The 10,978-nt window shown below is 41.7% G+C and overlaps 1 protein-coding gene across 1 annotated transcript in view; it reads left to right on the plus strand.

Annotated features, from left to right (window-relative positions):
* slc35f3b (solute carrier family 35 member F3b) overlaps positions 1–10,978 on the plus strand; it is a 214,089-nt gene that overhangs the window by 16,654 nt on the left and 186,457 nt on the right. The window lies entirely within an intron of this gene.

A 10,978-nucleotide genomic window follows, 5' to 3' on the forward strand; every position in this document is an offset into this window, starting at 1 on the left:
AATTGTAAATTTATGTAAATTTGATAGCTTAACTATTTTTATATACATATTTTGATAGCACCTGTACCTGGATGTGTTGCTGTATGTGGTTAAAGATTTAAAAAATGTTGAAAACATAAAAGGTTCATTCAGTAGTTCAGCACAGTTGGACCCAAAATGCCGCCATGTTGTGAGTTGACACTATTCTCTTAATTAAGAGACTCTAGGGGAGCCTATGCCAGCAGTCATGGGGCGTGTGGTCGGGTACACCCTGGACAGGACATCAGTCCTTTGCAGGGCCACATATAGATAGACAGACACATTCACACCAATGGACATTTCATTATTGTAAGTTTAATGGTGAATATCAAATCTCTCAGTGCATTACTTCCACCAACTGGACAAGAGTATGTAGTAGCATACTGACAAAGGAACAAACAGTAAACATACTCGACAAAATTATTGTCTGAAAGTAAAAGTCCTGCATTGGAAATGTTATGAGAAAGTATAAAAGTTTTAGCATAAAGATATTTAAAATACCACAAAGGTACTTAAAATACCAAAAATAAAAGCTTGGTAATTAACTAGATAGCATGATAATTCATTAACTTGGAGATGTTCTGTTACGGCGACAGATTAAATGATAATGAGGCCGGGAATTATGTCTGATTAATTTAATGCTTAAAGCCATAATGACACTCTCCTGTGTCCTGGTCGACTTTTCATCATTTCTATGAATAAAACATATCTTTACACAATGTGTGTCACATTCAGAAAGCTGAGAAAGTTCTGAACATTTTGATATGCAACACATCGACATCATACTAAAAAATGATGACTTAAAAAGATAATGACTTAAAACTGGAATTTCTTAAAGTATAGCAAAATCCAGAAAATTCCCTTAGGGCTCTAAAGGTTAATATTTTGTGTACTCTTTACGCTGACAGTAGAATGATCCACAAGACCAGTCACGAAAAAAGCAAACAAAAACCAAACCAGCAAGTAAAGAGATAGTAATTAAAAATAATAACATTAAAAAATACTGTGATATGCTGTAAAACTGTCAGAATCATAAAAAAAAAATACAATTTTTTGGTCATACAAAACGTAGTCCAAGTCAACATGCAGTTCATATGAATAAAGGCTCCATTTGCCACACAGGTTGCACAATTTCATACCCTGCGTTAAACAGAGTCTCCAACCCATTTCAACACGCTACCCACTGGCAACTAGAACAGTTAATGGCTAGAGTGGGCGAATTATGCTGTAGCTGGCCAATTTCTATGACGTGGGAAGTTGGGTACTTTTGCAAATGCCTATTTTTTTTTTTTACCATGAGACCTTTCCACGAGCAGAGGGAGAGTGAAAGTGGAGCTAATGGTAAGATTTACAGAAAAGTCATGACTGCGCTTGAGGATGAAAGGCAGCTGTGGGATGTCTCTGTGGACAGAGTGTCTGAACAGGCGGGACGGGACACTGCTGGTGTGAATGTGAATGCATGAGCCAGTAAAATCAGTTCCTGGCGAATAATGAAACCAAGATACAAGATGAACTGCCTTTGTCCTCAAATGTACCAATGAGTCATGGCAAGAAGTTGTGTAGAAACTTTAAAGAGAAACTTTGACAGACTTGAGCAAAAAACATTTATCTATCTATCTATCTATCTATCTATCTATCTATCTATCTATCTATCTATCTATCTATCTATCTATCTATCTATCTATCTATCTATCTATCTATCTATCTATCTATCTATCTATCTATCTATCTATCTATCTATCTATCTATCTATCTATCTATCTATCTATCTAATACTGTGCAAATATTTTAGGCACATTTAATGGATCATAAAAGCATTAAAATGATGAAAACCTGATTAAATATTCATAAATAAATGAAATGTTTGATGAATTCAACTTTAATGCTAATCAATAAGAAAATAGGGTTTTATGTCCGTGAGATTTTTCAGTATGTTAGTCGCAGGACTTCAAAATGGATTTTAAGAAAAATGTGACAAAGTATGAGTCCTTGTGTTTTACAGTCATTTTAATACTGCATGATCATTTGCAACTGTGTTTGTGTGGTATTCTACTGGCCAGTACGATTACAAAGAAATCATTTTTTCTTCTTCTTCTTCTTATTATTATCATTATTATTGTTGAAGACATTGCCATTGCCATCGTTGCTAGCGTGATATCTCAAGAACCAGTTGACCAGTTTCATTCATATGAATCAAAAGGTTATACTTTGGTGATCCCCCCGACACCAGTTGATCACAGTGTTCAAGGTCACAGTGAGATATACAAGATATTGTTATTGCCACCGTTATTAGTGCAATATCTCAAGAACCAGTTGACCAATTTCATTCATATTTTGCATAAGCGTGTACTTGGGTGATCCCCCGACACCAGTTGATTATGGTGACCTTGGGGTCAATGTCAGAGTCATAGTGAGATATTCAAGATATTGTCATTGCCACCCTTATTAGCACCATATCTAAAGAATTGATATTTAGCATAAGCGTGTACTTGGGTGATCCCCTGACACTTTGCATTACTAATTTGTGGGGACCGGGGGGACATGTCATCTCCTGATGACTCTTGTACAGTTATCTATCTATAATTCTGCAGGTTTCACCTTATGTTGCCTTAGTGCTGCCTTCAGGCTAAATTGGACTTCCTATTGTATAAAGAGTACATTGTAACAGACCTAATCTGGTGACTTGGACATGGATCTGAAACATTCTGGATTTGAAGTTAATCTGGAATTTCTCGAATGTTGCATTGTAATTCCATCTCCTTTCCTTCTCCTGTAAGAGCTGCATTGAAATCACCAATAGCAAAGTGTTTTTTCAAAATCAGTAAACGAATTATCTCACATGCACGTCCTGAGACAAATTTTACTGAAAAAGTGCACGTCAATCCAGGGATTGATGTCTTCATCAAAGTAAAGGTTACCAACAAAGGTTATTGGAGAGAATTCAGTAAGATGATCTACAGTATCTCACACTATAAACAGTGGGGTTGTTGTCTGTGAAGCTCATTTTTTTGCCTTTGTTTGTCAATTATCATTTTTATTTCTAAATTTTCCTTTAATGCCACACTTATTCAAGTTGTTGCATTTTGGCAAATGGACTATGCATCACTTATATGAGGCGTAGACGAGCAAAGCTGTAAAATAACACTTTGACTCATTGGCCATTATGCTTAACAGTGCTGTAAATATTGTGGTTGTGACATAGAGACTCTCATGAGAGCCTTTTCCCTGCGCTGGTAACAGAATTGGGCTTGGACAATAAAAAACTTTAGATGAGTGGGTGAGTGAGTGAGTTATTGCCCAGCCATCTTGTGTAGATAATAATTTTTTAAAAAAGCCACTTCAACAACGTAACTCACCAAATTAAAAGAAGATAAAATGAGGACCTGGTGAACTTTGATACACTCAATCGATGGAAGAGCTTTGTTTTGCTGTTAGAATATCCCATAGACATACTGCCACCTGTTGGATGGTTAGTGGAGGTGCCTGCCTTCAAGACTGCCAGTTAAGTTTTGTCTGTAGATCAAACTTACATGAAAATTCAGTAAGGTATATCTTATATATTATATTCCAATTCTAAGGTGGAACTATGCTATGATATCATATGATATGAAGGCGAAGCCCGCTTTGTCCTCGTCACTGTACTCTGTCCAGGCACCAAGCTAGCAGCTGCAAGAAGAAACATGATGTGGGATAAATTTGAGAAAAAATATACAGTAGAGTGAGAAACTAAAACCTGTGGCTGGGCGTAGTGCCAAAACATTTTGTCAGTTCAACAAATTATTGATGCTAACTGGAATTTGTGTCAAAAGGAAGTTATCATTACATAGGCAAAATACTATAAACAAAATATACAAGAAATTGGAAACTACAGTTGTGCTCATAGGTTTACATACCCTGGCAGAATTTTGGATTTATTGCCCATTTTTCAAAGAATATGAATGATACAACCCAGTCTCACGGCAGTTCGTGGACTGGGTTACAAAAAGTACATTAATCTATGAGTTTGTGACGGGGATACGAAAATGGGACTTTTTTGGTAAGGGGGGGATGAATCCATTTGGTTAGAGTTTGGAGAAGGGGAAGATTGTTGTGTGTTGGGGGGTGTGGCTGGATGTTTTGGTGTTCTTTTCTTTTCTTTGCTCTTCAGATGGCATGAGAACTGCCAGAAGCGGTTCCTTTTGCCGAAAAAGTTCAAGAACACTTGGAGAAAATATGGGAGCAATTACAGCATCTCGCAAACCAAATTAAACAAACAGACGCCCGTGTTACGGAGCTTGCAGCGCAAGCCGCTCCGCTTCCTGCTGCTCCAGCTGCGGCATCATCGATACTAGTGCAGATAACTCCGTCACCCAGAGATTCGGCGTCCGAACCGATTGTTTGTCGTCCGGAGCCTTGTGCGGTGATGCAATGTTCTCTGGTTTCTGCTCAGTCAGGTTGGAGCGCCGCAGCTTTACGAGGAATGTTTGTAGATGGGTTAAATGAGTCATTAAAAGACGAGCCGGCAGTCCGTGACGAGCCAAACGATTTAGATGAGCTAATATCGTTGGTGATTCGTCTAGATGATCGGATGAAGGAGCGTGGACGCGAGAGAGGACGCCCATCAGAGCGGGTTTTTTCGTCTCGGGGCTTTCACAGATCTGGGCCGCCTCTTCTTCACCCCACTGAAGCTCCTCCGACGGGACCTCTGGCTCCTCCTGTTGACGAGCCCATGCGGCTCGGACCAGCAGAGATTACTGTATTGCCCCGACATGTAAGCGTCAAGAGAAATAATGGTGACGTATCTCCAAGTGTTCTGGGACAGGCAAAATAACACACATAAAAAAAAAAAAAAAAAAAAATCTAGCACGAGTAAATGTTTTGTTTTCTTTAAATAGGGGTTATAATTGTATGGGGGGTCAGAGGCGTATCTGGTGGAGTGATTGTTAGGCGGTTAGAAGTCCGCCTGGGCTCACTTAATTGTTAATTTTTTATGTGTTTTTAGGTATTTTCTGTTTGGGTTGTTGGGTCATTTTATTTTGTTGTTTTTTTTATTTCTCTACATCCCTAACCCCAACCTCACTTGCCCCAAGACCGTTTGTCTTGTGGGTTGTGGGGTGGTGCAGGTTGGTCACGCTGAGCATTCTCAGAAGACCTCTGCACCTGGGGGGGGGGTGTTAGAGGCGTTTTTCTTGGTTTGGTTAGGGCCCGGTTCCACTCCAGCCTCGGTGAGCCTTTGTACCGTTCGTCATTGGTGTTGCCGGGGTGTGGTTCTGGCTGTTCCTCCTGGAACTGGCGATGAAGGCCTTCTGGGGGGGGGGGGGTTGGGCTCTGCAGGTCATTCTGGGGGGGTTGTTTGTTGTTTTTCTTTTATGCATTTACGTTTGTATTGTGTTTGTGGGGCTGTGTTGGGTTTTTGCGTTTGGGAGTTTTTCTTTTCTTCCCGGGGTTTGATGGGACGGTCCCCTGGGGAGGTTTTGGGTGGGTTTTATGTTTTTTTCTGTGTGTTGAATTGTACTGGGGAATGTTTTGGGGCTTTTGTTGATTCCAGCCGGCCTTCCAGCTGCGGTGCCTGTCCTGCTGTCTGTGGTGGACCTTAGGAGCGTGGTGCTGTCTGCTTCCTGACGTGGACCCCGGAGGGAGGAGCTGTTCTCGGGCCTGGTCTGTTCGGTCGCCGGGAGGTTTCCCGTTGATGGGGGGGTACTGTTGTGTGTTGGGGGGTGTGGCTGGATGTTTTGGTGTTCTTTTCTTTTCTTTGCTCTTCAGGTGGCATGAGAACTGATTTGTCTGTGGAGAAGGTGCTGGCTGAAGAATCCTCACCCTCATCAACATCATGTGTAGCACCTGTGACTGGTGCTCACATGCAACCTTAAAGACTTTCAGCTGAAGCAGATAATTGGATGGCGTTCTGCATTTAAGGCATGTGTGATTCAAGCAGAACTGCCGGTAACTCGACCTTGTGATGTCCGTTTGTGAGACGCTGAGGACCGCGCCTGGGTTTGACACATCGAGCCCGTGAAGCAGGGAAGGGTGAGGACACATGCTGTCAGCACACATTAAAGGTGATTAAGTGTTCGACTAATTGTTGATAGTAACTTGGTGTTTTGTTACGCAGTATACTGGAATTGTGATGAGAATTGTGCAGTTTGCTTCTCACTGCTGTGGCGTGCGGATAAGTGATCCTCCACTTGTTGTGAGAAGCTGCTCATTTGCATAAAGTTAAAAAATACAGACCTGAATGTGTTGCTGATAGCGTGTGTCTTTTGAAAGATATTGTAACTGCTGACTTACCTCACCTCTTCTTTGCTTCACAGAGAGTCAATTTGTCGTGTCCACCTGGGGGGTGTTTGTCTGGTGGTAGTGGGTCCAGGAACGCCGGGCTTCTATCCTTTTGGGCGCTTAAGAGCGTGCCAACAGTCACTCCACCAGAAGGATGTTCTTTTAGTTTTGTACACATTATTATGCACAGGTGAAAAATAAATTGTTTCTGTTGTTGGAACCGCTTTCTGGTTATTTTTAGCGCTGGGTTCTGTCTGACGCAGGTCTGCTCCTCAACTCGCGTCGACACATAACAAAGATTATAAATAGCAAAATAAAAAAAAAACGTCAAGAAAAGTGAGCATTTTTCGTGAAATGGTTCTTAACAATAAATTTGACAATAAATGGTTTCACACAACTACTAACCATGCGTGAAAAAAACTTTTTATGTTATCATTCATATTCTCTGAAAAATGGCCAAAAAGAAGTTCTGCCAGGGTACGTAAACCTATGAGCACAACTGTAATGATAGAATTAAACAATAGATAGAATGTCTGGCTGGGGAAAGCTTTTTGTCAATTCACACACACACACAGAAAATAATTGTAAATTGGGTTTCATGAACTAAGCGATTATTAGTGTGTGAAAAGATGTGTTACAAACTTTCAGTTAGGAACAGTTGGATTGACGTTTTCTCTGACAGTTTAGATTTCTTGTTCAGGAACGAGTCACTGTGGGCTGTCAGGATGCATAGTTTCCCAGACAGACATAGATAACAGCAAGAAGGCTCACCTTTGTATGCGCTTGTTTTTTTGATGATATTCCATTTGATTTTGTAGTCGGTGTTGTATTTCAAGTCCCAGATGTATTTCGAAAGCACAGTGTCATGTGAATGTTTTCAGTCTTTGATTGAGAGTTTGTGGTGGTTGTATCTTTTTTTATTTAGGTTTTAAAATGGTGTTCTGTCATTCCCATTTAAGTTTCTTGTGTCATCGGATTTTGTGATGCGTGTACCTTCTTATATTACTTGTGAGACATGCACCGTTGAGAGGGAAAAGGTTCTTGTTTCTACAATTGGGATTTCTTTCACTATTAGCTTCATTGGATTTGCTCAAGATCTTCTGGTTGTGCTTCTTTGATTGTTATCCGCAATAGCTGTGCATGTCTGTTTCTGCTCTTTCCAAAAGCTCCTAAACTAAATTCACATTGAGCTCTGTAGCTCTCAAGATCTGGATTGCAAAAATCTAAAATGACGAGTCTACGAGGTCTATTAGAAAAGTATCCGACCTTATTATTTTTTTTCAAAAACCATTTGGATTTGAATCACGTGTGATTGCGTCAGACAAGCTTGAACCCTCGTGCGCATGCTTGAGTTTTTCCACGCCTGTCGGTTGCGTCATTTGCCTGTGAGCAGGCTTTGAGTAAGGAGTGGTCCACACCCTCGGCGGATTTTCATTGTCAGGAAATGGCGGAATGATTTGGGCTTTTTTTCCATCAGAATTTTTTCAGAAACTGTTAGAGACTGGCAGCTGGAAACCATTCGAAAAATTTATCTGGCTTTCGGTGAAAATTTTACGGGCTTCACAGAGAATAAGGACTGTTACTACAGCTTTAAGGACGGCTTTAAGGACACTCGGCGCGCCGCGCTCTGTGCCGCCATCGAGAGCCACAAACCACCGGATCATTTCTAAATGGATGGCTCTGTGGAGCCGGACCGTCGTGTGCCATTTCTCTGGTTATCACAAGAGCTGGACATCAACCATTTTCCGGCAGGTTTCACTTTTAACAAGAGATTTTGTCATGGAAAGCCGAGCGGAGGCTTTGCGCGTCACGACCGATTTACTGATGGAGCGAGACAAAACCACCTCCGTTTTGGTCTCACAGGACGGCTTTGAGATGGCGTTCAGACAGCTGTCGGTGGTTTTTCCATCAAGTGATTATCCGAGAAATTGTGGATGTGCCTGGACATGCCAGAACATGTCCTGTGAGGCTTCATCACGGCGTTTCTGTGTGCCATGCGGCACCGCCGCGACGCGTGAAGCCTCCGCTCCTCACGACGGTCCCGGCTCCACAGAGCCATCCATTTAGAAATGATCCGGTGGTTTGTGGCTCTCGATGGCGGCACAGAGCGCGGCGCGCCGAGCGTCCTTAAAGCCGTCCTTAAAGCTGTCCTTAAAGCTGTAGTAACAGTCCTTATTCTCTGTGAAGCCCGTAAAATTTTCACTGAAAGCCAGATAAATTTTTCGAATGGTTTCCAGCTGCCAGTCTCTAACAGTTTCTGAAAAAATTCTGATGGAAAAAAAGCCCAAATCATTCCGCCATTTCCTGACAATGAAAATCCGCCGAGGGGGTGGACCACTCCTCACTCAAAGCCTGCTCACAGGCGAATGACGTAACTGACAGGCGTGGAAAAACTCACGCATGCGCACGAGGGTTCAAGCTTGTCTGACGCAATCACACGTGATTCAAATCCAAATGGTTTTTGAAAAAAATAATTAGGTTGGATACTTTTTAATAGACCTCGTATATGCACTTAAATACCTATATATATTTCTAAGTTTATATATTAGAAAACATTCAGCATGAGGTGTGCTTTCAGGCAGGTGCTCTCGGGAGGACGGTCAAATCTACTGAGACAGTAACCGCCGACCACCAACTAAAAAAAAATGCGTGCACTCATGCACATATGCACACAAAAAAGCCCACACTGAATATGCATTGTAAAACGGTCACAGTCAATAGACAGTGTGGAATAACCTTCATAATCAGATACAACACTGAAGCACTGCTCGATGTAAACATGCACAACTGTGGTACTTGATGTGTATTCAACGTGACATGCACAGGACTCTTACAGTCTTTTCCAGGTGTTTTTCCCAACTAATCCATACATGTGTATCGAGGTGGAGCATGAGTAAGTCCAGTGTGACCTAGGCCAACATACAACTAATTATCTCAGTATTACTAACTATGTAAGACTAACAAGCTAGGTCACCTGAATGCAGATAATTGATTCAGATGCATTTTTTTTGGTAGCCTTGCTGATGGTTCTTATAACAGTTGGCTTGGATGCGGGTATTAAAAACAATGACCAGCATGTTATCTCTACATCGATACCTGTTAAATAATGCAATACAAATTAAATAATGTTAAAATATCACTCAAAGTAAATACTGGAGCACAGACGTCTTAGATGGTCCATTAGTACATTTAACTGCACAACAGGCGGTCATCGCAAAGTGCAAACAGGCCCTTGACCTGGCACACGAGCTGTCACTCAGCAACCATGCCTATAATTATTCATAATTACGTGGCTTAAAATATCTTTGGATGAGTTACATAAAAATTCACCCCCTATGCAGTTCTCATGAAACTAGCTATGGAGATGAAATATATATACAGTGAGGAAAATAAGTATTTGAACACCCTGCGATTTTGCAAGTTCTCCCACTTAGAAATCATGGAGGGGTCTGAAATTTTCATCTTAGGTGCATGTCCACTGTGAGAGACATAATCTAAAAAAAAAAAAAATCCAGAAATCACAAAGTATGATTTTATAATAATTTATTTGTATGTTACTGCTGCAAATAAGTATTTGAACACCTGCCAATCAGCAAGAATTCTGGCTCACACAGACCTGTTAATTTTTCTTTAAGAAGCCCTCTTATTCTGCACTCTTTACCTGTATTAACTGCACCTGTTTGAATTTGTTACCTGTATAAAAGACACCTGTTCACACACTCAATCAATCACACTCCAACCTGTCCACCATAGCCAAGACCAAAGAGCTGTCTAAGGACACCAGGGACAAAACTGTAGACCAGCACAAGGCTGGGATGGACTACAGGACAACAGGCAAGCAGCTTGGTAGAAGACAACAACTGTGAAGAGAGCTGGGACCACAGTCACAAAGATTACATTAGTAACACATGATGCTATCATGGTTTAAAATCCTGCAGGGCAGCAAGGTCCCCCTGCTCAAGCTAGCACATGTCCAGGCCCATTTGAAGTTCACCAGTGACCATCTGGATGATTCAGAGGAGGCATGGGAGAAGGTCATGTGGTCAGATGAGACCAGAATAGAACTTTTTGGAATCAACTCCACTTACCATGTTTAGAGGATGAGAACAACCCCAAGAAAACCATCCCAACCGTGAAGCATGGGGGTGGAAACATCATACTCCGGGGGTGCTCTTCTGCAAAGGGAACAGGACGACTGCACCGTATTGAAGGGAGGATGGATGGGGTCATGTATTGCGAGATTTTGGCAAACAACCTCCTTCCCTCAGTAAGAGCATTGAAGATGGGTCATGGTTGGGTCTTCCAGCATGACAATGACACACACACACACACACACACACACACACACACACACACACACACACACACACACACACACACACACACACACACACACACACACACACACACACACACACACACACACACACACACACAGCCAGGGCAACTAAGGAGGGGCTCCGTAAGAAGCATTTCAAGGTCCTGGAGTGGCCTGGCCAGTCTCCAGACTTGAACTCAGTAGAAAATCTTTGGAGGGAGCTGAAACTCCAAACCTGAAAGATCTAGAGAAGATCTGTATGGAGGAGAGGACCAAAATCCCTGCTGCCGTGTGTGCAAACCTGGTGAAAAACTACAGGAAACGTTTGACCTCTGTAATGGCAGAAAAAGGCTACTGTACCAAATATTAACATTGATTTTCACAGGT

This window comes from Thalassophryne amazonica, chromosome 13 (assembly GCF_902500255.1).
Source record: "Thalassophryne amazonica chromosome 13, fThaAma1.1, whole genome shotgun sequence".
Classification (NCBI taxonomy): Eukaryota; Metazoa; Chordata; class Actinopteri; order Batrachoidiformes; family Batrachoididae; genus Thalassophryne; species Thalassophryne amazonica.